Below are 13,909 nucleotides of genomic sequence, written 5' to 3'. Positions count from 1 at the left end.
ACAAATCAGGACACAGTAGTGCTTTGTTTGTCTATTATTGATTGGGTGCTTTTGAATGATCAAGAAACTGCCCAGCAATCCTATTTAAAAGAGATCTTTAAATTTTTGAAGGAGTTTGATCAGGAAAATCTAGAGAATTTTTTTCCACTTGGCAAACTTCAGTTGTCCTAAAACAGTCTTGCAATGTTTCACCATATTAAAGGTGCTCAATCAATGCAAGTTGCTGTTGATAGCAACAGTGTAAATTGCAAAGAAGGGAGGATTTCTTGAAATGTGATCTTTCTTGATCTAACCCAAAGAGGAAGAAAGCAGTGCTGGATCTAGTTCTGGGGAATGAAATGGGACAAGTGGAGTATGTTTCAGTGGAGGAGCATTAAGGGCCGGGTTCTCAAGGAGTCTCGTTTAAAGATAGCAGGTAAGGCCTGGATTCTGAAGTGCTGCCCCATTTCCAACAGAGAAAATCTCAGCAGAGCCATTTGAACTCTGTGTTGAGTTCAAACAGACCCCATTTTCACTGTAAAGGGCCTTAACACACAGCATCATGAATTTTTAGATGTGAATGCTCATAAATGATAAGCAGTAAACAATGAGGAGGATGTTAAGAGATTTTTGGAGGTAGACTGTGAAATGGGCAGACACCTGTTCGATGGAATGTTATGTAGAAGAGTGTGACTAGACAGATCGGGGAGAAGCGATATAAGCTAAATGATACAATTTTAAAGGGCATGCAGGACAAGTCGAAGAGGAAGTTAGTTCAAAGAGCATTTGGTATCTTTGGTTTTACTTGAAGAGGCATAGAGTACAAAAACAAGGACATTATGCTTAACCTTTATAGAGCAACATAAGTCGTATGGTAGTACAGAACTTGAGTATTGCTGAAAAAAGACGTTTTGTCAAACCTTTTCATCTTGTGCTCATCAGGACAATCACAAGAATACCAATGTCAGGGGAAGCAACAACTTTATACTGTAAAAGAGAGTGCTGATTGGTTGGCAAGTGGACTCTGATTGGTAGAGGCATTGCCATGAAGAATGTACCAGTCATTCTCTTCAGAGCTGAAAAAGAGTCATACGTACTCAAAACATTAACTTTGTTTCTCTCTCCACAGATGCTGCCAGACCTGCTGAGTTCCTTCAGCATTTTCTGTTTTTATTTTATATTAATTAGGCCTTAGCTGGAGTACTGTGCATAATTCTGGGCACCGCATTTTAGAAAGAGTGTTTAAGGCCTGAAGTGCAGAATAAACTTACTTTAGTAAGGTGCCAGGGATGAGGGACTTCGGTTATATGGAGAGACTGGAGAAGTTGGGGATGCCCTCTTTGGGGCAGGGAAGGTTAAGGGAAGATTTAATAGGTGCTAAAAATCATAAACAGGTTTCATAAAGTAAATCAGGAGAAAGTGTTGCCAAGGCAACAGGGTCGGGAACCAGAGAAGGTGATTGGCAAAAGAAAAAAAGAATTATCTTGCATTTATATAATGCCATCCCAAAGTGCTTTAAAGCCAATGAAGTACTTTTGAAACAAAAACAGAATTACCTGGAAAAACTCAGCAGGTCTGGCAGCATCGGCGGAGAAGAAAAGAGTTGACGTTTCGAGTCCTCATGACCCTTCGACAGAACTTTTGAAGTGTAGTCGCTGTTGTAATGTAGCCAAAATGGCAGCCAGACAGTGATGTGATAACGACCAGATAATCTGTTTTTTGCAGGAAAGTCAGGCTTTGAGGAGGAGGTGGAGCTGCCCCAGGAGGCCACAAGTTTATGGTGGCACAATTATTAACATTTAGCTCTACCATAAACTTACAATTGCCACACACGTAAATTGCTAATCTTTAACACAATGAGGGGCTGCTGCAAAGGGAAAGGAGACAAAAGCGGTTCCTGAAAGGATCTGAATAAACTAACCATTCCCAATAGAACGGGCATTTTATTTGAGGGAGGAGAAAGAATTAAACAGTGTGAAGGGCAGATTATATAGAACAAAGGTCACATCAAATTCACAACCAGTACACAACTCTGCACCCGCCCCCCCAACCCCCCAGCACACTTCCCTTCCCACACCATTTCAGGTGTTTATAAAACGCTTCCTGTCTCGCAAGGCACAGGCCAGCTGAAAGACATGAAGAAAATAGAATATTTTTCACACCTGCATATTACTGGAGCAGCCAATTTAGAACAGCAAATGAATAAAAAAGCACAAAAGATTTATGCAAATTAGGTAACCATTATAGATCAGGAAAGACATAGGCTTGACCCTCCTCATCACTGCTTAGGGTCAGATTGAAAGAGAGGCGGAGGAAACAAATAAGCAGACAGCACCTCACTCCCCGTGTTATGTGGTGACATCTGTTGGAAGTCAGGTGAAAATGAGGCATGGCCGTGAGGCCCTTATAGTTGAATAGTGGGCAGGGACCCAACCTGTTGAGGCACTAATGAAGAATGGTACCATTTCTGTCAGGTATCAAAAGGCAGCTGGCACCAGATGAGACTTTCGCCAGCATAAATTCACAGGAGGAGAAGAATGGGCAGTAATGTATAGGAGGATGTGGGGGTAGGGGAGAGGTGAAGATGCAATACGTGGCAAAAGATTCTGCTGTCCCAATCCACAAAATGGCACATTGGCTTTAAAAAATATTGCTATTGGATGCACAAAAGTATCACATAATTCAGTCCTCCGCACTAATCAAAAACATATAGCCTGGATCCCAAAGTAATAACCACAGCATTCGGAGCCCTAGGGATTGATGTGTAAATATTAAAGGAGCTAATCCGGGAAGCTCGCTGACCAGAATGAGCTTGATCCAAGCGAACCACCCTGGGCAGAAGATTGTATTACTAAAGCACCTTTCACAACCTCAGGACATCCCAAAGTGCATACCAGCCAATTTAGTACTATTTTTGAAATGTGGAAACTTTTGTAATGAACACGAAGCCAATTTATGCACAGCATGGAGCCACCATCAGCAATGACCACATAATCTGCCTTATTTTTAACAATAAAGGTGTTGGCTGAGGGATAAATAGTGGTGTGAGGTGGTAGAGGCCCAGATTATTTTGAGGCCAAAAGAATCTTTCATAGAATCATAGAAGATTTGTGACACAGAAGGAGGCTAATCGGCCCTTCGTTTCATGCCTCCTTCTTCTGAACCCACAAGAAAAAGTTCCTACCAATGATTTTGGTCCTCTTTAGCATTATAGCTGGGTTGGGCATGCATGAAAATCACCCAGTTGCCTCCCAGAATGATCATTGGCAGAGGACTAGGGTCAACCATCAGATACAGGCCGATATTTTGGTGGCCTAGTGGTGGGCCCCCTTCAGGATGACAGCCGTCAATGCAGTGGCATGGAGGGGGTGGTAACCAGCTGATCGAGTTAAAAATCTATCCCTTTATTAATGACTCATCACACCCAAAGCTGAGGCAATGATTCTCCCCCCCAATGATAGATCCTTTTACAAACCGTGTTTGGGACATCGCTCCAGCACAAGGTGACGAATTACTGCCATTATTTATTACGGTGCTAACAAAAGGCTGGCCTGTTTGACCCCACCATGCATGTATTTAGCAGTGCAAAACTTTCTTTCTAATGTCTTTTAGTCTGTTTGTAGAAAGGCAGGAAGCATTTTATAAGCATCTAAATCAAGTGGGGCAGGTGGGTGGTTTATTGTGATGGGCAGCACATGGCCATTGATCAAGAACACAAAAAAGGTCCAAGGTAGAGTGTCCTCAATAATGAACCACTCTTTACACACAAAGAAAGAGATGGATTGCACGATATGGAATTAATTCCTAATTAATTGAGAAATTAATTAATTTCTTATTAATTAATCCCCATCCCATATATACTAAATACACTATTTTTTAATTACTTGATTATTGGAAGAACTTTCATCCCTACTTACAATATGAACTAACTCAAACATACAGTTGGCTCATTTTAAATAGTGGATGAGTCTCTTGCCTCATGTGGGACCTGAGCCGTGCAAAATCAATAGTATTTTGTTGAATTACAAAAATATATAATGCCTCAATGAAAAAAGGCAGAACATCTTCCGGCGCTGGAGTTCAAAGGTCTGCATCAAGTCAATGAGTAAAGAAAATCTTTCTAACACATCTCAGGTTTGAGTCTAGAGGTCAAAGCAACAACAGCAACCTGCATTTATATAGCACCTTTGACACAGGCCAGGATTTTTGTGGGCGGGATGGGAAAATTTGAAGAGCGGCTGAAAGTCAATTGACTTTTGGCCACCCTCCAAATTTTCCTGTCCTGCTCACGAGGATGCCACTGCTGGCAGGGCATCGGAAAATCCCAGCCACTGGAAACCGGTCCAGCGCGCTCCACAGAAGCATTACCAAACAAAACTTGACACCGAGCCCCATAAGGAGATATTCACACAGGTGACAAAAAGCTTAGCCTAAGGAGGTTGGTTGTAAGGAGCATCTTAAAGGGGTAGAAACAGAGAGAGTTTTAGGAAGAGAATGCCAGAACTCAGGGCTCTGGCAGCTGAAAGCATTGCATCAGTAGTGGAGTGATTAGGATCAGGGATGCACAGAGATAGGAAGCAATGGAGTGACTTGAAAACAAGTATGAGAATTTTTAAGTTGAGCCATTGTTGAATCTATTCATTGCAATTCTTAAATCTTAAACAAGAAGGGCAAGTGTATGATATGAAGTATTTTCACCTTCAATCTAGATGATAGAAACATGGAGGAAGGGCCAGGGAAATCTCTCCGTAGGAAATAATATTTTTACTTTTCCTCTCCTCCCACCCCATAAAGATCCATTATTTTGCAATCAGTGTCCTGTCCCTTAGGAAATTTTAAACAATTGGCACCTGGACTAGTTAGTGACAATCAGGAGATGCAGGCGTTGTCAAATTTTTATTCTAGTCGAGAAAGTTCTTTGCCTTTTGAACAGTATTTACGCCATGCGTTGGAAAGAGTAAATTTCACTTCGAAATGATTGAGACAGATAGTGGGATGGTGGAGGAGTTTGGGTGGGGGTGGGGAAGGGGCGTGTGGCGTGGGTAGATGCGGTGAGCATTGAGGTAAAGGACAAGCTGTTAAAGGAATATGGGAACATGCCAGGTAAATGTGATAAGGACTATTACTCACATGGAGAGTAACTGCTGACACAGACTGGTTGGGCTGAATGGCTTGCTTAATGCTGCTCTTGCATGTACCTTTAAGGAGGCAAGGCAAAGCCTCACATTTCTTTGTCCAGACTGCCCAGCTCTTGCACAGGAGTGACTGTGTCTCCTCAGTTCCTGGCTCCAGTCCTGAAAGGCAAGTCTCATCTGGATGAAACATGAAACCTGTGTGTGCTGAGAAGTTTGAACAGATACTCATCGTTTCAGTGTTAAGGTTATGTGAATGAAATCCTTTGTGCCAACAATTAAGTTACCAGCTTTAGCTGAAAGGCAGGGAACTCTGTGCTGTGCACCGTCTATGTGTACCTCAGGGTAGAGATCATCATCCACACATTGTTTCACTAATTTGTTTCACGTTCATCCCTTTGGGAGTATTGCCTATGAAACTCACGGTAAAAATAAGTGCAAGAGAAGAATTGGTAATCCTTAAGATTTTTCTGGAACGCTCCCTTTGCTGCTGTGGCCAACCTCAGAATACAACTACTGCCATGAGATTTTCTATTGCAACCAGTGGTCATTCGGTGGCCTTGGGCCAAGGCTGTCAATTGAGAACCAATTAGTGGTGAATCAGGGAAGTTCCGTGCAACGGGGTCCCACCCGCCAGAAACTGGAATGAAAGCAGACTCATTTCGTATCTCTCCAAACACAGATACACCCTCCTCCAACCACAAACCCCACAGTGTCAAAGGCACACAGTGGGCAATATTTAATGGAGGCGATGGGGGTTTTGCCCATCAGATGGAGAGCCCCATGTTGCCTCCTTTCAGGAAGGCCTGCTGAATTAAGTGGTCAGGCACTTAACTGAGTAGCAATGAGCCTTCCCTGGAATCAAGGACTCCGGAGGGCAGAAATCCACCAACCCCCACACCCCACACACCTCACTCCGCACACCCCACCACCAACCGCACCCCCACCCCACCCCTCGCCACCCCGAGAGCTGCCGGCCTTAGTGCATTGCTTGACAGCACCACCGTGGCAGAGGTGCTAGCCGCTGGTAATGCATACATCCCAGGCTCAGGATCAACAAGGGTCCCAGGCCACAGATGAATGATGGTGGGGGTGGGGGGGGGGGGGTGGTTTTGGGGGGGGTGGTGGTGCAGGGTGAGGAAGTTACAGGAGGAAGTTATGCAAGGGGATATCACTCAGTGGGCCCTTCCCTTCCCAATGCCGTGTCCTTCGATCAGGCGTATGCCTACTGCGCTTGTCCTAGGGGGTAGAGGTTGTGGGTTTGGAAAGTGCTGTCAAAGAAGCCTTGGTCTTGATGCAGTGCATCTTGTAAATGATACAGACTGTAGCGACAGTGCACCAGTGGATGAGGAAGTGAATGATTAAGGTCATGGATGGAGTGCCAGTCAAGCGGTTTGCTTTGTCTTAGGTAGTAACAAGCTTCTTAAATGTTTTTGGAGACCCGCTCATCCAGGAATGTGGACAGTATTCCCTCAGATTCCTGACTTGTGCCTCATAAATGGTGGAAAGGCTCTGGGGAGTCAGAAGGTAAGTCACTCACCTCAAAATTCCCAATCTCTGACCCGCTCTTGTAGTCACAGTGTTTATATGGCTGGTCCAGTTAAGTTCCTGGTCAATGGCAACTCCCAGGATGTCGATGGAGGGAGATCGGATAATGGTAATGGTGTTAAATGTCAAAGGGAGGTGGTTAGACTCTCTGGTTGGAGATGATCGTTGCCTGGCTTTAGTATGGTGTGAATGTTACTTGCCATTCATCAGTCCAAGCCTGAATATTGTCCAGGTCTTGCGGCATATGGACACGAACTGTGCCAGTCTTGTGTGAAGGGGAAGGAGGAGTGGCAGAATGGTTCCTTGGTAACATTAGATGCTAGGATTAATGTACGCAACAACGGACAGACACTAAACACAGGTACACTGAGGCTTATATTCCAAACAAGATGATTCAAACATGCTACACAATTGCATAGAATCTGGAGCATAGAAGCATTGAGCCCAGTATGTTAGTGTTTATTTTCCTCACAAGCCTCCTCTCATTCTTTTTATGCTCACTCTGACTCTTGACTTCATTTTCCCCTCATGAATGGAAACTTGAAGTATCCTAATTGTCCAAAACACCCCTTGCCCTGTTTCTATGTGCCAGTTACCACATGTCTACATGTGGCAGGTACCTGTAATGCACCTTTAATTATTGTAACAATGGGCAGAGTCATCCCAGATTTGCACTAAGTGCGGTAGCGGGCGGGTAAAATGACGTTTTGCCTGCTGGCTACAATGATGACTTTTCACACCATACAGTCCTGAACCGGCTGCATTAATTCTGCGTTCCCAGGAAACACACCGTTTCCATGGCAGGTGGGCTCTCATTCACCCGCCAAGCCATCACCTCGCCGCATCATCATACCAGGCGCCATATTTAAAGTGCAGCCCTGCACACACATCTCAGTGCTCCCAGCTCAGGACGGCTGCAGGGAAGACATGACTCTGAAAGGCTGTGCCTGAACTGTCTCAGCTGCAGAGGGATGGTCACTTTATGCAAGGTTTCTCTAATGCGTGGCTGCTTCACTCCCCCCGCCACCTCGTACATGCCTGTACACTACCTTCAACCGCTGGGCAGCCCTTATCCCCCTGCCCAAATTGCTTTAACCACAGGGCAATCCTAGTCCTCCCCCTCCCCAAGTCATTTCAACCACAGGGCAGCCCTTACCCCCACAGCGTGTCTCAACCTTGAAGTCCAACAGGCGTCACTCGCAAGTGCTGCACAACGTTACTGTGCATTCGCCTCCAAGTTCCCCTCAAAGTACAGCCTGGCAAGTGCATGTCTTATATATGCTGTTGTGAAACACATCGATGTGCAATCATGCCCATGTGGGTGGACAATCCAGTGGGAGGAGTTGGGGGGTGTGGTGATGAGTCTCGTCGGCCAGCCTTATAATGATAGGCAAATGTATTACAATGAGATTCTCGATATTCGATGGCAGGAAACACAGCCCACCATTGATGGGCTGGGTGAACAATTGCAAACTGGTTTCACAATGTTGTGAAATGTCTGCTCACGTGGCCGAGCATGCCCGACGTCAGCTGGCACAGACGATTCTGCCCAATAATTTTGGATTCCTTTCATTGATCGATTTAATTCAGGCATATTCTTCCAAATATGATGCTGAGTTCAGCAGGTGTGAAAGGCTGAATTCAACTTTTGTGCTGTTGTCTACTCCACCGCCCCCCCCCCCACACCCACCTCCAATATGGCTGGCCCTTCTGAGGGTTTGGATATTCCCTCCCCTTCCTCAAAGCTTGCAGCAGACCTTCAGTAACTTAATCAGTGACCCTCCCTCTCCTCTGACTGAAAGCCAACACTGCTGAGGGCAAATAAGTGTGTTACCAGTTGGAGTGCTGGTTTAAAAGAATGTTCAGTACAAGCACTGCTCTGCGTTAATTAGCGTCATGTCCCATTGGATAGCCCCCTGCATCGGTGTTAAATTGCCCACTTTAGTGTACCTGTTGTAATCTTTAACATCAGGTGTTCACCAGTTTCTTTGTACCTCAAGGAATACTCAGCGAGGTATTTATTTGTCAATCATAATTCCCAGGCTGTGTTGCCAAATCTATACACTTAAATAATCAGGAGATTAACAGGTTTAATATTAAGATAAAAGCAAAAAACTGCAGATGCTGGAAATCCAAAACAAAAACAAAAATACCTGGAAAAACTCAGCAGGTCTGGCAGCATCTGTGGAGAGAAGCACAGTTAACGTTTCGAGTCCGAATAACCCTTCAACAGAAGTAGGTAAAAAAAACTTAGTTCTGTTGAAGGGTCATACGGACTTGAAACATTAACTGTGCACCTCTCCGCAGATGCTGCCAGACCTGCTGAGTTTTTCCAGGTATTTTTGTTTAGGTTTAATATTAAACTCACTGATTAACAGGTCAGGTGAAATTACATTGCATTGTTCAATACTTTTTTAAGTATTAGTCTGAAATTTATCTGTCTATAACGTTAATGAGTTAAAATTGCAGGCAATTTCACACAGACATGTTAAGTGCTTAATGTCACCCAGCACAATTTCATTTCAATAGCATTGACATATCTGGTTTATATGCAGTCTTTGCTGGATTAAAAAATAAACTAACAATCTCTGGATAAATTATGTACAGCAAGCTGACAATAATATTAGAATTATGAGTGTCTTTAAATAGGACCATGGGATCCTTTGCCTGAGAGAGTCAACAGGCTTCAAAAGACCACTTTGGTTAACAGGGAATCATTCCAAATGGAACCTGAGAAGTCCGCTATCTTGGTTTTTTTTCACCATAGTAAAGTTTAAATGCATCAGGATGAAATTTCAGAAGGAATTATTTACCTCATTTACACAGGAAATTGGAGTAGATCTGAAGTTTCCCCAAGTCTGGCCTCCAAATATTATTGAGTTTAAGAATCTAAATTGATTCCTGTGCAAAGTAAACTCACCTGAGAAATATTTTATGGGTTGAGAACAGAGGCAGTGCAGTTAGCAGACTGGTAGCTATATGTTACATCTGCTTATTCAAAGAAACGTGACACATATGCAAATACACAGTCTCTGGTCCACTTATAATTTACTTACTCTTGGTGTCATATTTATATCAGTATTGTTAGATTGGTTGTTGTTTTTTTTTATCATCGCTCTCTTCCCATGGAGAATAGCGTGAAGAGGTGGAAGGATTGACAGATAGATTAACTGCCTGTCAGGCAGTGACCTGAATGCTTCATAACTATCTGTACGCCATCTGATAGAGTGGTTAGTCCTATAAAGCAGAGGGGTTTGATGGACTCCAACAACCCATACAATGTGAGCTGCCACCCAAGGTCTCACGTGCTCCCTCAGCTAGATGTAAAAGATCCCATGGCTGTACTTTGAAAAGCAGAGTCTAGTGTCCTGGCCAATATTTATCCCACAAACAATATCACTAACACATTACTTAGTCATTCATGCCATTGCCTTTTGTTGGAGCTTGCTGCATGCAGATTGGTTGCTGTGTTTCCCTATTTTCCAACAGCGATTGCACTTCAAAAGCTCATTGTCTATAAAGTACTTTGGGATGATCTGAGGTGTTGTGTAAATGCAAGTCTTACTTCCTGTATTTTTTTTTAGCATCTCTGCTTAAAAAGACTTCTGCCCAAATGGCAACCTCAAGTGTTTCATGTTAAAGAAATTTATTGACTCAACCGTTTCTTTTATGAGTCGATCCAACTTTTCCATCTCTGTTTTGCTTCTAATTCTTCCTTCTAATTCTTCCCCTAGGTGGTACTTGTCCCCATGAGATTTCATTGAACTCTACCCTTCTCCGTAGGTGGAGGCAGAGGGCAGGGAAAGTCAGGTGGAGTAGTAAAGACCAGTTTGTACACGTGAATTTTTATTTATATACAGAGCCCATTGTCTTGAGCATGAAGTGGCGTCAGTTATGAATTGTGAAACATCACTGTGGAGGTTTTCCATGGCAAAGCAAACTTAACGTTTTAATGTGATTGGTTCTTTAGCCTATGCCAGTGTTGCCTTGAACTAATATGCTGACAAGATCTGCTGTTTTGTAACAACAGAATGAGCTTTGTGCAGTTGGGACAGTGTTTAACTCAACTGGGACAGGTTTCAAGCATCGGTGCCACAGTTATTTCTGTAGTAACAGAATGTTTCAGTTAATTATAACCCTAAGTTCTGATAGTTCAGGTGGATAATTAAAAAATGACGTCCTCACATAATGAGAAATTGTGAAGTCAAATTATCAAAGAATATGCAAGCAATAATAAAATGTTTCAATAACAAAAGGAAAACTAAGGAAGACATAGGGCCACTAAGGGATGAGTAAGATAAACTTACAGTTAATGGCAGAGAAAAGGCAGAAGTGTTGAGTAACTACTTTGCCTCAGTTTTTACTAAGGCAGGTAACAAAGTAAACGCTTTGTTTAAGGATGAGTTTGAAAAGAAGTAATACAGTTGGGATAAAAAAGGAGGAAATAATTGACAAAGTAGCAAAAGTGAAAAATTAAACAGCAGACTGGCAAACAGCTAATGTTGTTTTTATCCACCAGAATGAAGATGGAACAAAACCAGACAACTAATCAGCCTAATGTCAGTAACAACAACAACTTGCATTTATAAAGTGCCCTTAATGTAAAAAAAAAGTCCCCATAGCACGTCACAGGAGTGTTTTGGTCCAAAATTTGATACTGAGCAGTGAGAAGTGATATTGGGGCAGATGGCATAAACTGGGTTAGACTCAATGGGCTGAATGGTCTCCTATGCCGTAAGGACTCCTTGACTAAAAGCTTGGTCAAAGTGATAGGTTTTAAGGAATGTCTTAAAGGATGCAAGAGAGGTAGAGAGATGGAGCAATTTAGGCAGAAATTCCAGAGTTTAGAGACTTAGCAGCTGAAGGCATAGCCAGCAAAGGTAGAACACTTAAAATCAGAGATGCTCAAGAGATCAGAAATAGATTAGCACAGGTATCTTAGGAGGCTATGGAGCTGGAAGAGATTACAGAAATAGGGAGGGGCAAGAATATGGAGGGATTTAAAAACAAGGATGATAATTTTAAAATTGAGACATTGCTTAATTGGAAGCCAGTGTAGGTAAGTGAGCACAGGGGTAATGGGTGAACAGGAGTTGGTACATTTAAGGACAGACTGCAGAATATTGGATAACCTCAAGTTTACAGAGTGTAGAATGTAGAAAGCCGGCCAAGAGTGCATTTGAATAGTCACATCTCGAAGTAACAGACAGGTTGATGAGTGTTTCGGCGGCAGATGAGCTGAAGTAAGGGAGGAGTCAGGTGATGTTTCAGCGGTTGAAATAGGTGACATTTGTGGATGGGTGGTCAGAAGCTAATCCCTGGAGAGAGGGATGGAGTCAGTTGCTAGAGAATGGAGTTTGTAGCAAGAACCGAGGTCAATGGCTTCAGGAAATTTCTGCTCATCCAGTACTGGGTGTTAGACAAGCAGAGTTAGACTGGAGTGAGGTGGTGTGAAGTAGAGTTGGCAGCATACATGTGAAAACTGGCACTGTGTTTTCAGATGATGTCACAGAGTACTGGCACATAGATGAGAAATAGGAGGGGGCCAAGAATAGATCCTTGGGGGGTGACCAGAGGGAAGAGTATGGGAGTGGGAAGAGAAGTCATTTCAGGTGATTCTCTGGCTATGATTAGATAGAAAGGACTGGAACAATATGTGGACAGTCCCACCCAGCTGGATGACGGTGGGGAGACGTAGTGAAGGAAGATGGTGCGGTCAACTGTGTCAAAGGCCGTAAACAGGCAAAGAAAGAAGAGGAGGGGGAGTTTACATTTTCCACAGTCACATATTATGCCATTTGAGACTTTAATAAGAGCTGTTTCAGTACTATAGCTGGGGTGAAAACCTCATTGGAGGGATTCAAATATCCATAATAAAAAAGTGATTGAAGATCAGTTATTGACAGAAACTACAATAAAATAGTCAGCATGAGTTCTGAAAGGCTAAGCCACGCTTAACTAACCTGATTGAATTCTTTGGAGAGGTAATGAAAAGAATAGACGAGATAGATGTCGGATACGTGGATTTTCAAAATGCATTTGATAATGTACCAGAGGTAGGCTCATGACAAAGGTTAGGGCATGTGGAGTCAGGGGACAAATAGTTGAATAGAGAGCAAATTGGCCAAAGAAATAGAAAGCATTGAGTGGGGGAAAAGAGTAGTTATTCAGATTGGAGGAAGGTAGAAAACAATGATTCACAAGGATCAGTAATGGGACCACTTTATCTATAATTTACTTTAATGAGACACACTTGGGAACAAGTCGCTCGGTATCAATATTTACAAGTGATAGCATAGCTAAAATTAAAGAAGAATGAAATAACACAAGGAGCCATTAGAAAACATGCAGCCTGGGCAGTTAAGTGGCAAATTAACTTTTACATAGATAAATGTGAGGTTCAGCACTTGGGTAAAAAAAGTAGAGACATCGCATACTCCTTCAGAAAAAAGAAGCTGATCGTGGTAGAAGAACAAAAGGATCTAGAGATACAGATGAACAAATCATTCAAAATAGAATTACAGGTCAGCAAGGCAATTAAAAATGCCAGTAAAGCACAGGGATTTAATTCCATGGGTGTAGAATTCAAAACTGGTGAATTTATGTTAAGCTTCAGGGCACGTGAATGAATAAAAAAAAAGCACAAAGTGCTGTACACAGTTCTGGTCCCCTTACTATAAAAAGACCACAGAAGAACTGGAGCAAGTTTGTGTATTATCCTTGTAAATCATTTTTGCTCTGAGAGATTACAGCTATTGGGAAAGATTGAACAAGATGGGGCTTTTATTTTTAGAAAAGAGAAGACATAGAGGTCCTTAAAATAATAAATACATTGAAAAGGCTGAGTAAGGAATGGTGTTTACAGCAGTTGAACTTGGAATGTGGTAGCTACTTTTAGCAGCCTTGACTTCAGTAGCTCTGGACTCTGAAAGCAATAGTGCTATCTCCAACAGCTCTGACAGCTTTCTGTCTTTCTTGAGTGCTTTTTGGTGTAGGTGACTAGAGAGACAACCTTCAATTATTTGTGTTTTGATTTCCCATTCAACATATTCAACATCATCAAAGTCACATTTAGTTTCTAGTTGGCACAAACTCGTGGGATATTAGTCAATTATCTCATCTGCTTCTTACTTATTGCTTTGGAAGAAAATTATTTTGTGTATTGTATTTTTATTGGACTTGTATTAAGTTGTTGATGTAATTTTAGCAGAGTTGTAGTCATTTTTCTCAGGCGTAAGTGTCTCAAAAAC

The sequence above is a fragment of the Carcharodon carcharias genome, chromosome 3 (assembly GCF_017639515.1).
Source record: "Carcharodon carcharias isolate sCarCar2 chromosome 3, sCarCar2.pri, whole genome shotgun sequence".
In the NCBI taxonomy this organism is placed as follows: domain Eukaryota; kingdom Metazoa; phylum Chordata; class Chondrichthyes; order Lamniformes; family Lamnidae; genus Carcharodon; species Carcharodon carcharias.
Note: the sequence above shows the minus strand (reverse complement) of the source record.